Source organism: Pseudophryne corroboree, chromosome 4 (genome assembly GCF_028390025.1).
Source record: "Pseudophryne corroboree isolate aPseCor3 chromosome 4, aPseCor3.hap2, whole genome shotgun sequence".
Lineage (NCBI taxonomy): Eukaryota > Metazoa > Chordata > Amphibia > Anura > Myobatrachidae > Pseudophryne > Pseudophryne corroboree.
This window is the reverse complement of record NC_086447.1, coordinates 786,030,788-786,054,801: the sequence shown is the minus strand read 5'-3', so window position 1 is coordinate 786,054,801 and position 24,014 is coordinate 786,030,788. Positions and strand designations below refer to the sequence as shown.

Here is a 24,014-nt window from a genome sequence, read left to right as displayed (position 1 = left end):
ATAACCGTTATTCGTTATGCAGCATTCTGCTCTGCCTTAGGGGTTAACTTACTAAAGCTTCTAAAAATGAAAAGTGATGTTGCCCATAGCAACCAATCAGATTCTGTCTATAATTTTCTAGGATGCAATAGAGAAATGACAGACAGAATCTGAGTGGTTGCTATGGACAACATCACCACTTTTCATTTTTAGAAGCTTTAGTAAATTTACCCCTAAGAGTAGGTGAGAGTGCCCCAACACAGAGTACTTTTTCTTGCACTTTGTTTCTGTGGTTCTTTGAAATGTAAGGACAAGAAAAGAAAACTTCTTCCTTGTTCCTCACTCTTACTTCCCTCTCTTCCCCACCATACACACTCACCTTGGGCTTTGGTTCCATCGCCTCTGATGCGTTTGTTAGACTCCGCCTGTATCCGACTGCAGATGTACCTAAGGAGGGAATGCAGCCTTGTCAAAGTGCATTGGCTTGTGAGGTGACAATTGTCCTTAGAATCCTTCTGAGCAGCAGTGGAGTTTGGGCTTTGACCATCTGTGTCACCAACCTGACAAGGGAGGGTATATATGTGTCAAACCTTCTATAGAGTGTAGGTGCAGAAACTGCCCAAAGCAACCAATCAAATTCTATCATTTTATAGAATGTACTTGTTAATAATATGTAGAAGCTGATTATATACTATATGCAACTCTTCCTTGTGTGCTCCTTAGACGTTTTGTTACCCCCCCCCCCCCTGGTTACAGATTGCTACTGCTCCTGAGTTCAGGGTTGTGAGAGTGGAGGCAGTCAGCATTCACCTTGGAAACTGATGTGTACTGGCAGGCGTATCTTTGTTGATTACTATGTAGACGTATTCTAGCAATGTTCTTTCACAGCTGATTCAATGTAGGCACATGAGGATATGATGCAAGGACAGATTATGTGTGTATGTAACCATGAAAGAGGATTCACATTTACTTTAATCCCGTTCAGTAAAATAAATAAGAAACATTAATTGCAGCATGTTAACAGATCAATATTTGCTAAAGTCTTGTTGTTGTGGTGGTACTAGTGGCAGAGATGTAAAGGAGGTGAGGAGACACCAGTACCACACAGGGCAGTATGCAGAAACACGGACAAGTTCAGAGGGAGAGATGGTTTTTGTCTGCTATGTAGCTTCTCACAAACATAGGGGTCTATTTATTAACATTATTTTTACTAAAATAATGTGAAAAAGGGTGTTTTCACACCCTTTTCACATTATTTTAGTATCACCTGAATGTATTAAAGGGCATTTGGAGCAGTTTTTATGAAAAACTGCTCCAAACCCTTGAATTCACTTTTTTTTTTAGTAACCCACATCGCATTCCCCAAACTTACAATGGGAAATGCGATGTGGCCAAATTTACTAAATAAAAATTTGAAAATATACTGCAGTGTGCCCTGTGATAATCTCGCCAGCTCAGGCTGGCAAGTTCACAGGGTAGCACTACGATAATGTGGCATTTGTCCAGCTTTTTCTGCGCCTGGCAGAGAAAGCTGAGCGGGGACCCGGCAGAGTGATCAGCTATGTGTGTCCGGGCGTCGGGTCCCCCATATGCTGCGCTGTGACCCCGGTGCAGTAAAGTGACACTGCAAAACGGCAGCACACTTTACAGCACCGGGGGTCACAGTGCAGAAGAAGAACCCGGAGGCCGGCAGCCTCCTGAAGCAGCACGGACCGGCTCCCTGGACAGATGAGTATATTGATCTTCTGTGGAAGGGGTCTGCGGCGCGCGGTGTTATTCGCGATGGGGGGGCGACCAGGCAGCGGCAATAGCGGCGATGTCGGCGCATGCGCAGCAGGACATCTGGGTATTTTTTACGAAAAATACCCCGATGATGCTGCGAAGAGGCATCGCAGGGACAGAGCTTGACCGCAAGCTCTGTTCCTGCATGCGATAAATGATACATCCCTGCGATGTAATCAATTATCAAAGAGCGAGTTTGGGTGGTTTTATCACCTGTCATCCGTTTCCTGGATGTGGATGGTGATAAATAGGCCCCATATTCTCTTGAACACAAAAGAAGCCTTTATGTGCTTCAATTCTACCTGTTGTGTGAGTGGGGTAGGCTTACCTGCTACTGAAGGGTCCTATTGCATGCTGGTGTTCTAGACACTGTGGTGGATAAAGATACCATTATGTGTGTGACACATCTCTTGAAGTGTGAGTCACGGTACGCTCCTTGATTGGAATAGCCCACCTTCTATTGAATATCTCGTCTGTGTATCACACAATAAGAAAGACTGTAGTAGTTTATTGATTAAAAACTTTACTACACATATATGTATTATTGTCTTTTTACATGCTGACACCACCTTGAGAGAAGACACCTGCTAAAGGAAAAAAGACTCTTGCATTGTTCAACGAAGATCCTTTCCATCCACAACAGGGATGTATTTTATGTTCTAAAATTGCATTTTTTATTGTTAAGAAGCGCCTTCCAATTGAGTCCTATAAATTGTTGTGTAAAGTGTTACTGTCTTTTGAACTTTTGGTGAGGTTCATCTTTGGTGAATCAATCAGTGGGCTGCTTTTTAGTGTGCCAATTATTACTAGGGATTCTCAAATCCTTTTCTCTCTTCTCTGACGATATGGCATTGTGCGCAGGATTGTGGTTTTTATTTGAATGGAAAATGCATAATCAAGAGCTGCAAATCAAGTCCAGTTAGGAATCTATGGATTACCTAAAATACAGAAATGGATGTAAATCAGGACAGTCTCTGACTATACATATAACATGATCTATAAAAAGTTAAACTTGCAATATTAGGTGATACACTGAAGTTTCAAAACAGCCGTCAATCCTGCAGAGTCATAAATCTCACCCAGATGGGCTCCATAGTACAGAGAAATAAAATTGGTAGAACATTATACTATATTTTACTACTTTACAGTTTAATGTCATAAAATCAAAACCCGCTGAAGAAATTCAGGACAATAAATATGAAAACATTAGTTTTTTAATGCTATTATGCAACTGTTCTATATTGATAATTACCCTAAATAAACGTTATATGTATTTTATCTTCAGTCACTTTTTATGTTTTGCGAATGTACTGTATAGGAAAAAAACAGACATTGAAAAAACAAATTCATTGGGCAAATACAAAAGAACACTTAATCCTATTCTGTTCCCAAAAGTTGATTTCCTAGGCAATAGTGAAAGGTTTCTCTCCCTGTGTTAATAGACACAGCTGTTCTCAAGGTAAAATAGAGTCATGTTTGATAAATGCATCTGTATATAATGGATGCGTTTCTGTTCAGTAGCCTCTCATTACTCTCAAACAATCACATTAATCAATGAAAATAAAACTGGACCCGTTTCAAGGAGAACCTTTTGTGGCTTCTTTTTAAATTTATATATTGAAAAGTTTAAACTTTATTTCTCTGACGTCCTAAGTGGATGCTGGGACTCCATAAGGACCATGGGGAATAGCGGCTCCGCAGGAGACTGGGCACAACTAAAAGAAAGCTTTAGACTAGCTGGTGTGCACTGGCTCCTCCCACTATGACCCTCCTCCAGACTTCAGTTAGAATCTTGTGCCCGGCTGAGCTGGATGCACACTAGGGGCTCTCCTGAGCTCCTAGAAAGAAAGTATATTTTAGGTTTTTATTTTACAGTGAGATCTGCTGGCAACAGACTCACTGCAGCGAGGGACTAAGGGGAGAAGAAGCGAACCTACCTGACTGGAGGTAGCTTGGGCTTCTTAGGCTACTGGACACCATTAGCTCCAGAGGGATCGAACACAGGACCCGACCTCGATCGTTCGGTCCCGGAGCCGCGCCGCTGGCCCCCTTATAGAGCCAGAAGCAAGAAGTGTTCCGGAAAATCGGCGGCAGAAGACTTCTGTCTTCAACAAGGTAGCGCACAGCACTGCAGCTGTGCGCCATTGCTCCTCATGCACACCTCACACTCCGGTCACTGATGGGTGCAGGGCGCTGGGGGGGGGCGCCCTGAGGGCAATATAATACACCTTGGCTGGCAAATCTACACCATATATAGTCAGGAAGGCTATATAGGTGTAAAAATACCCCTGCCCGAATTCCAGAAAAAGCGGGAGAAGTCCGCCGGAAAAGGGGCAGGGCTATCTCCCTCAGCACACTGGCGCCATTTTTCCCTCACAGCTCCGCTGGAAGGACGCTCCCTGGCTCTCCCCTGCAGTGTCAAGCTACTGTACATAAGGGTAAAAAAGAGAGGGGGGCACTAAATTTAGGCGCAGTATATGTAATATAAGCAGCTATAAGGGAAAAAACACTCATTTATAGTGGGATCCCTGTGTTATATAGCGCTCTGGTGTGTGCTGGCATACTCTCTCTCTGTCTCCCCAAAGGGCTTTGTGGGGTCCTGTCCTCTGTCAGAGCATTCCCTGTGTGTATGCGGTGTGTCGGTACGGCTGTGTCGACATGTTTGATGAGGAGGCTTATGTGGAGGCGGAGCAGATGCCTATAAATGTGATGTCACCCCCTGCGGGGCCGACACCTGAGTGGATGGTTATGTGGAAGGAACTACGTGACAGTGTCGACTCCTTACATAAAAGGTTTGACGACATACCGAATATGGGACAGCCGGCTTCTCAGCCTGTGCCTGCCCAGGCGTCTCAAAAGCCATCAGGGGCTCTAAAACGCCCGCTACCTCAGATGGCAGACACAGATGTCGACACGGATACTGACTCCAGTGTCGACGACGATGAGACTAATGTAACTTCCAATAGGGCCACACGTTACATGATTGAGGCAATGAAAAATGTGTTGCACATTTCTGATGTTACCCCCAGTACCACAAAAAAGGGTATTATGTTTGGAGAGAAAAAACTACCAGTAGTTTTTCCTCCATCTGAGGAGTTAAATGAAGTGTGTGAAGAAGCGTGGGCTTCCCCCGATAAGAAACTAGTAATTTCTAAAAGGTTACTAATGACGTACCCTTTCCCGCCAGAGGATAGGTCACGTTGGGAAACATCCCCTAGGGTGGATAAAGCGCTTACACGCTTGTCAAAGAAGGTGGCACTACCGTCTCCGGATACGGCCGCCCTAAAGGAACCTGCTGATAGAAAGCAGGAGTTTATCCTGAAGTCTGTATACACACACACAGGTATTATACTGAGACCAGCTATTGCTTCAGCATGGATGTGCAGTGCTGCAGCTGCGTGGTCAGATTCCCTGTCGGAAAATATTGATACCCTAGACAAGGACACTATATTGCTAACGGTAGAGCATATTAAAGACGCAGTCTTATACATGAGAGATGCACAGAGGGATATTTGCCGGCTGGCATCTAAAATAAGTGCAATGTCCATTTCTGCCAGGAGAGGGTTATGGACTCGGCAGTGGACAGGTGATGCATGTTCCCTCACAGCCAAAGAAAGCACCGTATTATCAGGTACAGTCCTTTCGGCCCCATAAGGGCAAGCGGGTTAAAGGCGCGTCCTTTCTGCCCAGAGGCAGAGGTAGAGGGAAAAAGCTGCAGCATACAGCCAGTTCCCAGGAGCAAAAGTCCTCCCCCGCTTCCTCTAAGTCCACCGCATGACGCTGGGGCTCCACAGGCGGAGCCAGGTACGGTGGGGGCCCGTCTCAAAAATTTCAGCGATCAGTGGGCTCGCTCACGGGTGGATCCCTGGATCTTTCAAGTAGTATCTCAGGGGTACAAGCTGGAATTCGAGACGTCTCCCCCCCGCCGTTTCCTCAAATCTGCCTTGCCAACTACTCCCTCAGGCAGGGAGGCAGTGATAGAGGCAATTCACAAGCTGTATTCCCAGCAGGTGATAGTAAAGGTGCCCCTACTTCAACAAGGACGGGGTTACTATTCCACAATGTTTGTGGCACCGAAACCGGACGGTTCGGTGAGACCCATTTTGAATTTGAAATCCTTGAACACATATATAAAAAAATTCAAGTTCAAGATGGAATCGCTCAGGGCGGTTATTGCAAGCCTGGACGAGGGGGATTACATGGTATCACTGGACATCAAGGATGCTTACCTGCATGTCCCCATTTACCATCCTCACCAGGAGTACCTCAGATTTGTGGTACAGGATTGTCATTACCAATTCCAGACGTTGCCGTTCAGTCTATCCACGGCTCCGAGGGTCTTTACCAAGGTAATGGCCGAAATGATGATACTCCTTCGGAAGAAGGGAGTTTTAATGATCCCGTACTTGGACGATCTCCTGATAAAGTCGAGGTCCAGGGAGCAGTTGTTAGTCGGGGTAGCACTATCTCGGGAGGTGCTACAACAGCACGGCTGGATTCTAAATATTCCAAAGTCACAGCTGGTCCCTACGACACGTCTACTGTTCCTGGGGATGGTTCTGGACACAGAACAGAAAAAAGTGTTTCTCCCGGAGTTGAAGGCCAAGGAGTTGTTATCTCTAGTCAGAGGCCTCCTAAAACCAAAACAGGTGTCGGTGCATCACTGCACGCGGATCCTGGGAAAGATGGTAGCTTCCTACGAAGCAATTCCATTCGGCTGGTTCCATGCAAGAACCTTTCAGTGGGACCTGTTGGACAAGTGGTCCGGATCGCATCTTCAGATGCATCGGCTGATAACCCTGTCTCCAAGGACCAGGGTGTCTCTGCTGTGGTGGCTGCAAAGTGCTCATCTTCAGGAGGGCCGCAGATTCGGCATACAGGACTGGGTCCTGGTGACCACGGATGCCAGCCTTCGAGGCTGGGGGGCAGTCACACAGGGAAGAAACTTCCAAGGACTATGGTCAAGTCAGGAGACTTCCCTACACATAAATATTCTGGAACTGAGGGCCATTTACAATGCCCTAAGTCAGGCAAAACCCCTGCTTCAAAACCAGGCGGTACTGATCCAGTCAGACAACATCACGGCAGTCGCCCATGTAAACCGACAGGGCGGCACGAGAAGCAGGACGGCGATGGCAGAAGCCACAAGGATTCTCCGATGGGCGGAAAATCACGTGTTAGCACTGTCAGCAGTGTTCATTCCGGGAGTGGACAACTGGGAAGCAGACTTCCTCAGCAGGCACGACCTCCACCCGGGAGAGTGGGGACTTCATCAAGAAGTCTTCCAACTGATTGTAAACCGTTGGGAAAGGCCACAGGTGGACATGATGGCGTCCCGCCTAAACAAAAAGCTAGAAAGATATTGCGCCAGGTCAAGAGACCCGCAGGCGATAGCTGTGGACGCTCTAGTGACACCGTGGGTGTACCGGTCGGTTTATGTGTTCCCTCCTCTTCCTCTCATACCAGAGGTACTGAGGATAATAAGGAGAAGAGGAGTAAGAACTATACTCATTGTTCCGGATTGGCCAAGAAGAGCTTGGTACCCGGAACTTCAAGAAATGATCTCAGAGGACCCTTGGCCTCTGCCGCTCAGACAGAACCTGCTGCTGCAGGGGCCCTGTCTGTTCCAAGACTTACCGCGGCTGGGTTTGACGGCATGGCGGTTGAACACCGGATCCTGAAGGAAAAGGGTATTCCGGAGGAAGTCATTCCTACGCTGATTAAAGCTAGGAAGGAAGTAACCGCAAACCATTATCACCGCATATGGCGAAAATATGTTGCGTGGTGTGAGGCCAGGAAGGCCCCAACGGAGGAATTTCAGCTGGGCCGTTTCCTGCACTTCCTACAGTCAGGGGTGACTATGGGCCTAAAATTGGGTTCCATTAAGGTCCAGATTTCGGCTCTATCGATTTTCTTCCAGAGAGAACTGGCTTCACTACCTGAAGTTCAGACTTTTGTTAAGGGAGTGCTGCATATTCAGCCCCCTTTTGTGCCTCCAGTGGCACCTTGGGATCTCAACGTGGTGTTGGATTTCCTAAAGTCACATTGGTTTGAGCCACTTAAAACCGTGGAATTGATGTATCTCACGTGGAAAGTGGTCATGTTGTTGGCCTTGGCTTCGGCCAGGCGTGTATCAGAATTGGCGGCTTTGTCATGTAAAAGCCCTTATCTGATTTTCCATATGGATAGGGCAGAATTGAGGACTCGTCCCCAATTTCTCCCTAAGGTGGTATCAGCTTTTCATCTGAACCAGCCTATTGTTGTGCCTGCGGCTACTAAAGACTTGGAGGCTTCCAAGTTGTTGGACGTAGTCAGGGCCCTGAAAATTTATGTTTCCAGGACAGCTGGAGTCAGAAAGACTGACTCGCTATTTATCCTGTATGCACCCCACAAGGTGGGTGCACCTGCTTCAAATCAGACTATTGCTCGCTGGATCTGTAGTACGATTCAGCTTGCACATTCTGCGGCTGGACTGCCGCATCCTAAATCTGTAAAAGCCCATTCCACGAGGAAGGTGGGCTCTTCTTGTGCGGCTGCCCGAGGGGTCTCGGCTCTTCAACTTTGCCGAGCAGCTACTTGGTCGGGGTCAAACACGTTTGCTAAATTCTACAAGTTTGACACCCTGGCTGAGGAGGACCTAGAGTTTGCCCATTCGGTGCTGCAGAGTCATCCGCACTCTCCCGCCCGTTTGGGAGCTTTGGTATAATCCCCATGGTCCTTACGGAGTCCCAGCATCCACTTAGGACGTCAGAGAAAATAAGAATCTACTCACCGGTAATTCTATTTCTCGTAGTCCGTAGTGGATGCTGGGCGTCCATCCCAAGTGCGGATTGTCTGTAATACTTGTATATAGTTATTGCTTAACTACAGGGTTATTGTTGAGCCATCTGTTGAGAGGCTCAGTTGTTATCATACTGTTAACTGGGTATTGTATCACGAGTTATACGGTGTGATTGGTGTGGCTGGTATGAGTCTTACCCGGGATTCAAAATCCTTCCTTATTGTGTCAGCTCTTCCGGGCACAGTATCCTAACTGAAGTCTGGAGGAGGGTCATAGTGGGAGGAGCCAGTGCACACCAGCTAGTCTAAAGCTTTCTTTTAGTTGTGCCCAGTCTCCTGCGGAGCCGCTATTCCCCATGGTCCTTACGGAGTCCCAGCATCCACTACGGACTACGAGAAATAGAATTACCGGTGAGTAAATTCTTATTTAAAGGCTACTGATGTGTAAAAAAGATTTCTCACACCTTTTCAACCCACATATATCAAACATATTGTAGGGCACCCAATAAGCTACATCACTTATCTAAACAGTTGTCTTTCTGTTGGTGAGCTTGTCCACTGCTTGTTACAGAGTGGGGGCTCTGTGTAAGGGCACACTTACCTACTTTGCTGCCCCCTCCTCCGGGAGGAGGCAGCGTTGTAGGTGCATGGGGGCGTGGCCGGCAGCAAGATGGGCGGTTTAGGGGCGTGACCGACAGGGAAGTGGGCAGTCCAGGGGTGTGGCATCATGATCGCGTAATCGTGGCTCTGCCCCCCATTATGCAGTGCCCAGAAAATAGGCGCTGTATAGCGGGGGGCCAAGCTACGATGACGCGATTCAGCGCATATCACGTCATCGGACCCCCTTGGACCGCCCACTTGTTCTCTGCTGCTGTCGGCCAAGGAGGGGTGTGGAGGGGCTGCAGGAAAAGCGGGAGACTTGCCCACCTTTCCGGGGTCCGGGAGGGCCACCTGATTTTCGGGATCCTTCCGGCCATTCCGGGAGGGTAGGCAAGTATGTGTAAGGGTAGGTGGACCAGCAGACAGAAGGCTGTATTGCCCAGGCAAGCTGTTTAGCATGCAGAGTGCTGACACTGTTCTGAAAGAGTCGAAGCGGGAATAACCTCCATGATAAAAGTTCCACTTTATCCAAAACACATGTTATGTTGGGCTGGTATTTGATGCCGGCGGTCAGCATACCGACGACGGGATTCCGACCACCAGAATGCCGGCGTGGGGGTGGAGAGCGTAACAAAGCCCCTAACGGGCTCGGTGGTGGACACCCACGAGTGGTAATAGTCCCTGTAAGTCAGCATGCCGACTGTCGGCCTTTCTGATGATCAGGATTCCGGCGTAGGTATCCTGATCGCTGGTAACGTGATTACATCCCGTTATGTTCCTATGTTTATGCTTGCCCTAATATCCCTTTAATTCGGAATGCGTATGATATACACAGGTTCTGTAGCAGGCTAAATTCAAGCCTGAATCTCACCTGGCTTTAATCATCCATAGAATCTGTGTGTATAATAAGTGTCCCAGATTAAAGGGCTATTATGGCAAGCCTACCTATTTTCTGTAGCCATTCATGATTACCACTTCTTCAACTTTCATCAGTGCGAGATGTCCGCTGGTTCAAACACACAAAGGTTTTAACATTCCTTAAAGATATTTACTTTTATTGGGAAAAATAGGAACAGGCGTGGGAGAGGATCCGTGGGGTGTAGTTATGGTTCTTTAACATTAAATGAATTAATAGAATTATTAATACATAGCTATTAGCATTAGAGAATACATTAAGTTTAGAATCAATCGAATCTGTTGCATTTTTCATTTATACCCACAGTACTGTATATCATTAAATGACTACTAAGAAAACAGTTGTTTTACTTCCCTAAACACATAAAAATAGATATGACTTACCTTAAAAAATATAGTTTTTTGTTGCTTAAGTATCTGCAAGTTGTTAGCACCACTTACTGTAGCTCTCATAAAGACTGAAAGTCAGCAAGCTGGAATGGATCTAAATGTATTGTGTGGGTTTCTTTATTCTTATCGAAATAAAAAACAGTAGTACAGTACTGTACTTCAGGTGACCAATTAAGTGAATACAAATCACTTTACACTTTATTATAAAAGTAACACATAAACAAACAAGACTAATACTCAACTTTTGTGTAGGTTATCAGACAACACCACAGGTTATTCAGCTTCTTAACATTAAATGTAGTTCATATCCGAGGAGCCCCATCATCTATTGATGCTCGGATCAGTCCATTTACTTGTAGGCACCATTACCTGTAGGTCTTCAAGTCCTGTCAGAAGCTGAAGGGCTTTTGTCTGGATTTTGCATTATATACCAAAAACTGGGCATTGCTGCTGGATAATTAACTCATATTAAGATGTACTAATCATTGGCTAGTACAACATAGCATGGACTATTCCTATCTTTTACAAATGTGCAGTAAGCTATAACATATATAACCAAGATACATTGTCTAAAGCTACCATCTTCAAAGGCCCTTTGTCTGGAATTGACCCTAAATGCTTTCCTTACAGTGATCAGTCTATTGGAATATGGCTCATATCATATAAGGCATATAAGGAAATGACATGCACACATCAATTGACCAACAATTCCATAGGGGCCAACCCTGCACATCTCTGCTAATAGGTGCAAGACACCAGCATTCACAGGTGTAAAATACAGTAGGTCTCTCATTTACTGTCCTGTCTGCTCTAAAGGTTACAGCCATTCTCAGCATGAATAAAATCTTCTCAGGCATCTATGGGGCCCTATACAGGTATTACAACATATATGTTTACGTAGAAATTAAATTATTACCCCTGTGGTAACACCAGAACATGTTCTCTGATTTCTATGCATCCTTTACATCTCCAATGGTGGTTGGAGTTCGGGGGCCTGATGCAGCTGGTGGCCTACTCCCTACTCTTTGATACACCTGATGTCTGACATTATGACTACTTTATTTTCTAACAGCTAAGTGTAAAGTTCCTCTACATGACTGCTACTGACTAACTGTACGTAAGGTGACTGACTGATTTAATCCCACTACATTTACTATCTTACAAAACATTCATTAGAAAAAGGAAGTGTTCTCTGTTAGGCAGGTAGTTTTATATATTATATTAAAACTTTATAAATAAAGGTTTAAGACATGATATAGATTAAGGCTCCCAAAAATCTCACACCTTAAAACCTTATAAATATGTTTATATTTGTCTATATTTTGCATGCCTTGATCTATGGGCCTTATTCAGAGGAGATCACTGCTACAACAGCGATCGCACTCTGAAGCCCTTTACGCAGTGCGCACACAGATGCGAAAGTATCTCACTGGTGCGATCACCTTTGCCTGATTGACAGGCGGTCGCGGGGCGGGTGAGGGCGTGCCAGCAGAATTAGAACGCCATTGGTGGGGCGTGGTCCAGACAATGCAGGCGTGTCCGGACCATTGTGAGGATGGGCTGTGGCAGCTGTGTGATATAACAGGCAGCCACTGCGACTCAGAACGCAGCGGGTAGCCGTCTGCCAGCGCAGCTAGGCTGAGCAGCTAGGGAGCTACTTGGCAGGTACGAAAGCATCGCCGCTGTGCGATGCTTTTACACCTGTACGTGGGGGGGAGGGCCTGACATGCGGGATGGACTAGCCCTGTGCTAGGCACCCCCCCGCATGTCAGAGAAACTGATAGTATATGTGCTAAATTTAGCATATCTACGATCAGCTCTGAATCACCCCTATATAATATCTTCAACATTTATAATAAAAGTTTAGCTTTAATATAACATATCCCGTTAAGAGTTCCCTGCCTACCAGAGTGCTCCCCGCTCCCTTTTTCCTATCAAAATATCGCAACTCTAGCAGAATTCTATAATTTCATGACAAAGTTGCCTAAAATAAGAGTCGTGATATAACTGCTTTTACTATACTACTCTATATACAGTATAACAAAAATCCTGTGCAGAAATTTACATTTCCCCGACTCCATTCCTCCATCTATAAGATAATATTCCCTATCTAACTGAGTAAGAGTCTAAGACAAACCAACAAAGCATCAGTAACTGGCTGACATTATTACTGGAGTTTAGCGATTGCCTGGTAATCTTACTATAATGATTAAATTACTGTTTGTTCCCTAAACTTTCCTTATTGTGCTTAATTCTTCATTTACGCTCCTACCCCATCCCCAGCTCCCACTTCTCCTAACTGTAGCAGTGGTCTGTTGCATCTTTTTTTAAGCTTGTTTCTGTTCTATCTTTATTATATTTTTATTATTCACATTTTGTTTTCTTTTAAAGACTTCACCTTACTTTCTGATCCCTCATGTAATCCTTCTGTTATTAATTCTCCCCTCTGAAAACATTTTCCTCTAATTATCTTTATTTTGTTTCCTCCCACTTGACTCATTTGTCCCCAACTCCCTCTTGTTTCTAGATTGTTATACAGTATCTGGCTACCTCATTTTTGTTGATACCTCTCTTCCTAGTGCTCCTCCTGTGTGCTCCTTCTTCCTCAGGACTCCAATGCAACTGTCAAAGTTCAACAAAGTTCGGCTCCAGCTCCCCGACACATGAGCTTTCTGCATTCTGGATGGACCAGTGGACAAAATGAGAGTCTTGTTTCATAGTAAAATAGACTTTGACAACAGATAAAAACTACTTGGCCCATCTAGTCTGCCCCTTTTTTAAGAATATTGTTACCTCAAACCCTATTTGATTATTATTATCTTTTGTGCGAATATCCTTATGTCTATCCCATGCATGTTTAAATGTATATACTGTATTAGCTGCTACCACCTCTGATGGGAGGCTATTCCACTTATCCACTAACCTTTCTGTGAAGTAATTATTCCTCAGATTTCCCCTGAATCTACAGTACCTACCTCCAATTGTAGTACATGTCCCCGAGTTCTAATCCTTCTCTTCCTTTGAAGAATATCTCCCTCCTGTACCTTGTTAAACCAATGATATACAGCATTTTAAAGTTTCTATCAATCCCTTCTCTGCTCCAAACTATACATACTAAGATCTCTTAGTACTGTATTTCCTGGTAAGTTTTGTGCTGTAGACCATGCACCATTTTAGTTGCCCTTCTTTGTACAGTCACTAATGTTTTAATATCCTTCTGGATATATGGCCACCAGAACTGAACACAGTGTTCTAGATGGGTGTGGTATGTTAGGTAGATTAGATTTAGGTCGACAGTGTCTAGGTCGACCACTATTGGTCGACAGTAAGTAGGTCGACATGGTTTCTAGATCGACAGGGAGTCTAGGTTGACATGTACTAGGTCAACATGAGAAAAGGTTGACAAGTTACATTGAAACACTCTGAGTAACTGGTTCACCCCCCTGAGAGTAAGGTACAGGCTTGTGCTAAAACAAAACATCCGCCTACATTACTTGCTGTCCTACAGTCCCTGTTTGAACTCCTCAATACCCACTGACAGTCTATTTCAGTGATGTTTGGCCTTCTCGGTACAAGAAAGGTTGTTCCGGGCAGTGTGGAAAGCTGACTGAAAGTCTATTCTCCCTTTGAAATGACTTATTTACATATCAGTCTCTCTTAGTAATTTCTTTGTCATCTGCTAGGCTACTAAAAAATGTAAACTGGTTAAAGATAATTAATTATCTTGAATCACCTTAAATATCCTTACATCTCTGCTTTCATTTCACTGCTGTTCTGTTTCTCTAATGTGGGTGGCACAGATTTCTATAAGTATAAGTATAAATTAAGGAAAATTACATGCTGCTCATGCTTTCCTTTGTATATGGGGAGATTTTTAGTATCCACTTCTCTGCTGAATGCACAATGTTACAGATTCTAGTTAAGTGAAGAATATTGAAACTCATGTAGCTATATATATATATATATATATATATATATTATATCCAAAAAAGATACAGGCACTCACCACTTCCTTGATGATGAAAACTTTATTGGTGTGTCTCACATAGAGACAGTTAACAGCATGTCAGCAAAAGGTGTCGACGTTTCTGCTCCATCTGAGCCTTTTTCAAGACTAACAAGATTACAGCAGGTTCTCACCCAGCAGCCCATGAGAACCTGCTGTAATCTTGTTAGTCTTGAAAAAGGCTCAGATGGAGCAGAAACGTTGACACCTTTTGCTGACATGCTGTTAACTGTCTCAATGTGAGACACACCAATAAAGTTTTCATCATCAAGGAAGTGGTGAGTGCCTGTATCTTTTTTGGATATATTTTTGGATTTCTTGTGAATCTCTTATGGAGCACCGCCCAGGTTGCAAATTGGAGCAGTGAGTGTGGACTTTCTGGATATATATATATATAGTATATATTTATGGTTCTAAGGAATATATTCATAATTAATATTCAAAAGGATATGTACCATTCATTTTTTTTGCCAACATTTGCGGAGCTAGTAGACATGCTTTCTGAGGTATTTACCAATACTCGCTGTCCAGCAAGGGCCAGTGGAGCCCCCATACTCAATGTAGTCCTCTCCTCTAGAAAGATAGAAGAGGAAGATGCACTGGGCAGGTGCGCATGCACAGTTCACGCCTTCGACAAGGCACTACGGGTCCTAGTGCCTGCCAGCTACAGGTAGCAACAGAGGCAGCGAGTGTGCCTCTAACAGTGTACTGTTTACACATATGGCTTTCAATCTTTTTTCCCTCCTTGGTGCTCCCCTGACAGCTGGCACTCAGAGGCCAATGCTTCTATTGCCTCCAGGAGTAATGCCACTGTGCATATGAAATGACTGATTTCTCTGCAGAAACCCCCAATTACTCACATAAACCAGTGATAAACCCTTTTCCTGTGGAAAATGGGAGGAATAGAAATTAACCACTGCGCAATTTTCCTGGTGATTTCTCCATCGATGCTGCTGGCAGCACGGGACTTCGGAGGGGTAGGTATTGAAGAAACAGGTGCAGGTGTCTGGTGTGGGCCCACCCAGACCCAAGGACTCCCTGTGTACTGCACACCCTGCACCCATTACAGATACGCCACAGATTGCAGGTGTGCACTGTATATGTACCCGTATAATGCCATATAATCCGCTCTGAAAAATGGACTCATAGATAACGCTACAACACCAGCAATTAGGGTTGGGTTCGGGTGATCGGTGTTTGGGATCCCATCGGTCACCATACCGATGCCGGGATCCCGAGCTTTAGATTGCCGGAAGGTGGGGGGGGGGGGGGGGGGGGAGAGCTCCACGAATGGGAATAGTCCCTGTTAGTCGACTGTCATTTTCTTGGGATCCCGGCATTGGTATAGGGATTGGCGGTCTCCCGACAGCCAGACACATAACTACATCCTGCTGGATTACCCTTCTAGTTTGTCCTCAGCCTGTGGGTGATGTTTGCATTCATTCCCCTTCACATATCATGACCCTCACATGCAGTCTTACTCCTGCTTTTAGATTCAGACTGATACTGTTATTTCATCAAAATATGGCCTTTGTACACGAGTCTGCATTGTGACTATGGACAGCCAAGACCATCAAAGTCTGTGTCCCAGTCCACCGAACGCTCATCACACTCTCCTTTGGCATCCTACTGAGTATTTTTGGGTTGTGTCAGCAGAGCACAGACCTCCCCTACTGACTTTTTCAGTGTAAATAGCTGAATGTGCCAGAACTTTTACTGCACAGCTCCCTGCTATCTAATAGCACAGAAAAAAAGAGTTTGGGGTCTATTCATGAAGCAGTGAAAAGAGTGGAGAAGTGAGTCAGTGGAGAAGATGACCATGGCAACCAATCAGCTGCTCCATACAATTGAATAGTATGCAAATTACAAATGTTACTTCAATGCTGAATGGTTGCCATAGGGCAACTTCTCCACTGGCTCACTTCTCCACACTTTTCACTGCTTCATGAACAGACCCCTTAGTGTTATAAGCCAGAGGTGGCAGACAGACCCTCAATGACCCATCACTTTGAGGGGGACACCTACACTGCTTCGTGGTTTATCCAGCCATGCTCAAGGGTAACAAATGCTTGTCAGACACATGCTTGTCCAGTAATATATTTGTAAACATTTATTAGATAATCTAATGCCTTTTTAAAAGCAGACATCAGTTTGTCTAGAAGTTTTTATGTGCATGTACCCAAAAAAGTACCTCATATTGAAGATGTGTCCAGAAGTGTAAATACAGAGGCAAATTACGTCTGCTCTTATTTATTTACATATGCTCCTTGATATGCTTACCATGACTTTGTTAGCTCTTGCTTAGCTTAATGTCAACTACTGTATTAGACCGACAGTAAGTACATTTCCATTGTAAATCTCCCCAATTTGATCACATTTAATGCATAAGGATGAGCACAGTTATTTGTAGGGCCGTAGAGAGCTGTGCCTGGGTTATGTAGGGGGTGTGGTCTAATCACTGAGGCATTGCCCTGCCCCTTACAAAAAAGTGTACTAAAAATGCATTGTTTGTGGCGCAAAGTGGCGCACATTCTACGCGGGCTAGTTCCAGACTAATCACTCAGACTTCCCACAAATAACTTTAGCCCACTGTATCCAATGTTCCATTAGTAATAACCATCTGCTTCCTATCCCTGAGCCAGTTAGATACTTATTTCCCCCTAGTTCTAATGATTTTTTCGTTAACCATTCTGTTATGTGTAATTGTGTTAAATCATTTTTCAGATTCAAACAAATCACATGAACTGCAGAGCCAAGGTCCAGTTCACATCTTCGTTCCTTCCTAGAAACTGATTAGTTTGGTATGAAAGGGCCCTCGAAAAAACTGCTGTGAGACTTTGTTATTAATTTATTTTCACTGATATATTTATGGTTGTTATCTCTCAGAAATCCTTCTTTATTCACCACTGATGCCATACTCACTGGTATATTATTATTATTATTATAATCATCCTCTATATGGCGCCACAAGGGATCTGCAGCGCCCATAACACAGTACTTAATCAAATGAACAAACAAACAAGAAAACAGCACTTACAGTTCAAGACAATAGGACAGGTATGGAAAACCAGGGGTAGGTATATCATTTCTGTGTTTAATTCTGGTCCCTCATCTGCCTTCTGCGAGTTTTGTGGTACTGTTCATGGTACTGTACTGTATATGAGTCCGTAAATATACTGTAAGTGATAATAGTTTTTCTCTATCGTCCTAGTGGATGCTGGGGTTCCTGAAAGGACCATGGGGGATAGCGGCTCCGCAGGAGACAGGGCACAAAAAGTAAAGCTTTACGATCAGGTGGTGTGTACTGGCTCCTCCCCCTATGACCCTCCTCCAAGCCTCAGTTAGATTTTTGTGCCCGGCCGAGAAGGGTGCAATCTAGGTGGCTCTCCTAAAGAGCTGCTTAGAAAAGTTTAGCTTAGGTTTTTTATTTTACAGTGAGTCCTGCTGGCAACAGGATCACTGCAACGAGGGACTTAGGGGAGAAGAAGTGAACTCACCTGCGTGCAGGATGGATTGGCTTCTTTGGCTACTGGACATTAGCTCCAGAGGGACGATCACAGGTACAGCCTGGATGGTCACCGGAGCCTCGCCGCCGGCCCCCTTGCAGATGCTGAAACGAGAAGAAGGTCCAGAATCGGCGGCAGAAGACTCCTCAGTCTTCTTAAGGTAGCGCACAGCACTGCAGCTGTGCGCCATTTCCTCTCAGCACACTTCACACGGCAGTCACTGAGGGTGCAGGGCGCTGGGAGGGGGGCGCCCTGGGAGGCAATGTAAACCTATTTTTTGGCAAAAAATACCTCACATATAGCCTCCGGGGGCTATATGGAGATATTTAACCCCTGCCAGAATCCGTTAAAGAGCGGGAGACGAGCCCGCCGAAAAAGGGGCGGGGCCTATCTCTTCAGCACACAGCGCCATTTTCCTCACACAGCTCCGCTGGTCAGGAAGGCTCCCAGGCTCTCCCCTGCACTGCACTACAGAAACAGGGTAAAACAAGAGAGGGGGGGCAAAATTGTGGCAAAAATATATATATTAAAGCAGCTATACAGGGAGCACTTATTATAAGGCTATCCCTGTCATATATAGCGCTTTTGGTGTGTGCTGGCAAACTCTCCCTCTGTCTCCCCAAAGGGCTAGTGGGGTCCTGTCTTCTTTAAGAGCATTCCCTGTGTGTCTGCTGTGTGTCGGTACGTGTGTGTCGACATGTATGAGGACGATATTGGTGTGGAGGCGGAGCAATTGCCAAATATGGGGATGTCACCCCCTAGGGAGTCGACACCAGAATGGATGGCTTTATTTATGGAATTACGGGATAGTGTCAACACGCTAAAGCAGTCGTTTGACGACATGAGACGGCCGGACAATCAATTAGCACCTGTCCAGGCGCCTCAAACACCGTCAGGGGCTGTAAAACGCCCGTTACCTCAGTCGGTCGACACGGACCCAGACACAGGCACTGATTCCAGTGGCGACGGTGACGAATCAACCGTATTTTCCAGTAGGGCCACACGTTATATGATTTTGGCAATGAAGGAGGCGTTACATATTGCTGATACTACAGGTACCACAAAACAGGGTATTATGTGGGGTGTGAAAAAACTACCTATAGTTTTTCCTGAATCAGATGAATTAAATGAGGTGTGTGATGAAGCGTGGGTTGCCCCCGATAAAAAACTGCTAATTTCAAAGAAGTTATTGGCTTTATACCCTTTCCCGCCAGAGGTTAGGGCGCGCTGGGAAACACCTCCTAGGGTGGACAAGGCGCTCACACGCTTATCAAAACAAGTGGCGTTACCCTCTCCTGAGACGGCCGCACTTAAAGATCCAGCAGATAGGAGGATGGAAAATATCCAAAAAAGTATATACACACATACAGGTGTTATACTACGACCAGCTATAGCGACAGCCTGGATGTGCAGTGCTGGGGTAGCTTGGTCAGAGTCCCTGATTGAAAATATTGATACCCTGGATAGGGACAATGTTTTACTGTCTTTAGAGCAAATAAAGGATGCATTTCTTTATATGCGTGATGCACAGAGGGATATTTGCACACTGGCATCACGGGTAAGTGCTATGTCCATTTCGGCCAGAAGAAGTTTATGGACGCGACAGTGGTCAGGTGATGCGGACTCAAAACGGCATATGGAAGTTTTGCCGTATAAAGGGGAGGAGTTATTTGGTGTTGGTCTATCGGATTTGGTGGCCATGGCTACAGCCGGGAAATCCACCTTTTTACCTCAAGTCACTCCCCAACAGAAAAAGACACCGACTTTTCAACCGCAGCCCTTTCGTTCCTTTAAAAACAAGAGAGCAAAGGGATATTCATATCTGCCACGAGGCAGAGGAAGGGGGAAGAGACTGCAACAGGCAGCTCCTTCCCAGGAACAGAAGCCCTCCCCCGCTTCTACAAAAGCCTCAGCATGACGCTGGGGCTTCTCAAGCGGACTCGGGGGCGGTGGGCGGTCGTCTCAAGAATTTCAGCGCGCAGTGGGCTCACTCGCAGGTAGATCCCTGGATCCTGCAGATAATATCTCAGGGGTACAGGTTGGAACTAGAGACGGATCCACCTCGCCGTTTCCTGAAGTCTGCTTTACCAACGTCCCCCTCCGACAGGGTGACGGTCTTGGAAGCCATTCACAAGCTGTACTCTCAGCAGGTGATTGTCAAGGTACCTCTTTTACAACAAGGAAAGGGGTATTATTCCACTCTATTTGTGGTACCGAAGCCGGATGGCTCGGTAAGACCTATTCTAAATCTGAAATCCTTGAACCTGTACATAAAAAAGTTCAAGTTCAAGATGGAGTCACTCAGAGCAGTGATAGCGAACCTGGAAGAAGGGGACTTTATGGTATCCTTGGACATCAAGGATGCGTATCTCCACGTTCCAATTTACCCCTCACACCAGGGGTACCTCAGGTTCGTCGTACAGAACTGTCACTATCAGTTTCAGACGCTGCCGTTTGGATTGTCCACGGCACCTCGGGTCTTTACCAAGGTAATGGCCGAGATGATGATTCTTCTTCGAAGAAAAGGCGTATTAATTATCCCATACTTGGACGATCTCCTAATAAGGGCAAGGTCCAGAGAACAGCTAGAGATGGGATTAGCACTGTCTCAAGAAGTGCTAAAGCAGCACGGGTGGATTCTGAATATTCCAAAATCCCAGTTAATTCCGACAACACGTCTGCTGTTCCTAGGAATGATTCTGGACACGGTTCAGAAAAAGGTTTTTCTCCCGGAGGAAAAAGCCAAGGAGTTATCCGAACTTGTCAGGAACCTCCTAAAACCAGGAAAGGTGTCTGTACATCAATGCACAAGAGTCCTGGGAAAAATGGTGGCTTCTTACGAAGCAATTCCATTCGGCAGATTCCACGCAAGAATTTTCCAGAGGGATCTGCTGGACAAATGGTCAGGGTCGCATCTTCAGATGCACCAGCGGATAACCCTGTCTCCAAGGACAAGGGTATCTCTTCTGTGGTGGTTGCAGAGTGCTCATCTATTGGAGGGCCGCAGATTCGGCATACAGGATTGGATCCTGGTGACCACGGACGCCAGCCTGAGAGGCTGGGGAGCAGTCACACAAGGAAGAAACTTCCAGGGCGTGTGGTCGAGCCTGGAAACGTCTCTTCACATAAACATTCTGGAACTAAGAGCAATCTACAATGCTCTAAGCCAGGCAGAACCTCTGCTTCAAGGAAAACCGGTGTTGATCCAGTCGGACAACATCACAGCAGTCGCCCATGTAAACAGACAGGGCGGCACAAGAAGCAGGAGTGCAATGGCAGAAGCTGCAAGGATTCTTCGCTGGGCAGAGAATCATGTGATAGCACTGTCAGCAGTGTTCATCCCGGGAGTGGACAACTGGGAAGCAGACTTCCTCAGCAGACACGACCTTCACCCGGGAGAGTGGGGACTTCATCCAGAAGTTTTCCACATGCTTGTAACCCGTTGGGAAAGACCAATGGTGGACATGATGGCGTCTCGCCTCAACAAAAAACTGGACAGGTATTGCGCCAGGTCAAGAGACCCGCAGGCAATAGCTGTGGACGCGCTGGTAACACCTTGGGTGTACCAGTCGGTGTATGTGTTTCCTCCTCTGCCTCTCATACCAAAAGTATTGAGAATTATACGGCAAAGAGGCGTAAGAACGATACTAGTGGTTCCGGATTGGCCAAGAAGGACTTGGTACCCGGAACTTCAAGAGATGATCACGGAGGATCCGTGGCCTCTACCTCTGAGAAGGGACTTGCTTCAGCAGGGTCCCTGTCTGTTTCAAGACTTACCGCGGCTGCGTTTGACGGCATGGCGGTTGAACGCCGGATCCTAAAGGAAAAAGGCATGCCGGAAGAAGTCATTCCTACCTTGATTAAAGCAAGGAAGGAAGTAACCGCGCAACATTATCACCGCATTTGGCGAAAATATGTTGCGTGGTGCGAGGATCGGAGTGCTCCGACGGAGGAATTTCAACTGGGTCGATTCCTACATTTCCTGCAATCAGGATTGTCTATGGGTCTCAAATTGGGATCTATTAAGGTTCAAATTTCGGCCCTGTCGATTTTCTTCCAGAAAGAATTGGCTTCAGTTCCTGAAGTCCAGACCTTTGTTAAGGGAGTACTGCATATACAGCCCCCTGTGGTGCCTCCAGTGGCACCGTGGGATCTCAATGTTGTTTTGGACTTTCTCAAATCTCATTGGTTTGAACCACTAAAAAATGTGGATTTGAAATATCTCACATGGAAAGTGACCATGCTACTAGCCCTGGCTTCGGCCAGGAGAGTGTCAGAACTGGCAGCTTTATCTTACAAAAGCCCATATCTGATTTTCCATTCGGACAGGGCAGAACTGCGGACTCGTCCACATTTTCTCCCTAAGGTGGTGTCAGCATTTCATCTGAACCAGCCTATTGTAGTGCCTGCGGCTACAAGCGACTTGGAGGACTCCAAGTTGTTGGACGTTGTCAGAGCTTTAAAAATATACATTTCAAGGACAGCTGGAGTCAGGAAATCTGACTCACTGTTTATACTATATGCTCCCAACAAGTTGGGTGCTCCTGCGTCTAAGCAGACTATTGCTCGCTGGATTTGTAGTACGATTCAGCTTGCACATTCTGTGGCAGGCCTGCCACAGCCAAAATCGGTAAAAGCCCACTCCACAAGGAAGGTGGGTTCTTCTTGGGCGGCTGCCCGAGGGGTCTCGGCATTACAACTCTGCCGAGCGGCTACGTGGTCGGGGGAGAACACGTTTGTAAAATTCTACAAATTTGATACCCTGGCTAAGGAGGACCTGGAGTTCTCTCATTCGGTGCTGCAGAGTCATCCGCACTCTCCTGCCCGTTTGGGAGCTTTGGTATAATCCCCATGGTCCTTTCAGGAACCCCAGCATCCACTAGGACGATAGAGAAAATAAGAATTTACTTACCGATAATTCTATTTCTCGGAGTCCGTAGTGGATGCTGGGCGCCCATCCCAAGTGCGGATTATCTGCAATAATTGTACATAGTTATTGTTACCTAAATCGGGTTATTGTTGTAGGGAGCCATCTTTCAGAGGCTCCTCTGTTATCATACTGTTAACTGGGTTTAGATCACAGGTTGTATGGTGTGATTGGTGTGGCTGGTATGAGTCTTACCCGGGATTCATAAATCCTTCCTTATTGTGTACGCTCGTCCGGGCACAGTATCCTAACTGAGGCTTGGAGGAGGGTCATAGGGGGAGGAGCCAGTACACACCACCTGATCGTAAAGCTTTACTTTTTGTGCCCTGTCTCCTGCGGAGCCGCTATCCCCCATGGTCCTTTCAGGAACCCCAGCATCCACTACGGACTCCGAGAAATAGAATTATCGGTAAGTAAATTCTTATTATCTATAGCTGGATACAGCAATATAAGCCTAGTTGGTGGAAACCATTTATGCCATGTCCAATATCTCTTTTAATCTTGTTTAGTTGTAATTTCTTTTGTTTCATTTTTTTTTTTACTACTGAATTAGGTCAATAATATCTAAGCCAGCGTGGCTACAGTAATTGCAGCTTAACGTTTCCCAGCACTGTTTCCTTTGTAAACACTGATAAAATGACAAATTAAATTAGTATACCTGGGTAATTAAAATCACCCATAACAAGGACTGGACTTTGCTTTTCTGCCCTTTGTATTTGTGTAAGTAATATATTTATATATTTTTCGCACAGTCTATTGTGATTAGAATATCAAACTCCACTCACAATTATTAGCCTTTATTGCAGTATCTTACAGAAAAAAGAAAAATGTATACAGTATCTACCTGAATACTTGCTATATTTTATTTTATGTCTTCCCTAAACATGCTATTGCCTGTCCAGCCATCAGTCCCATTCAAACATATTTCAGATATATACATCCATATAATGATCTTTACCAACCATTATTAATTCATCAATGTGGCGCACCGCCTCTATATATTTGCAGTATCCGGACTCCAGGTCGACAGCAAAAAGGTCGACACACCTTAGGTCGACACCAATTGGTCGACACACCTTAGGTCGACATGGACAAAAGTTCAACAGGAACAAGGTCGGCATGGAAAAAG

At 45.5% G+C, this 24,014-nt stretch overlaps 1 long non-coding RNA gene across 1 annotated transcript in view; it reads right to left on the bottom strand.

Annotated features, from left to right (window-relative positions):
- Positions 1–2,254: 2,254 nt before the first annotated feature.
- The window catches only part of LOC134911768 (uncharacterized), a 39,524-nt gene continuing 17,764 nt past the window's right edge, over positions 2,255–24,014 (bottom strand). Inside the window, exons 2-3 of the long non-coding RNA XR_010176830.1 lie at positions 12,997–13,125; positions 2,255–2,699 (exon numbers count right to left, since the gene is read on the bottom strand). This is a non-coding gene — a long non-coding RNA (uncharacterized LOC134911768). The remainder of the gene's footprint in view (positions 2,700–12,996; positions 13,126–24,014) is intronic.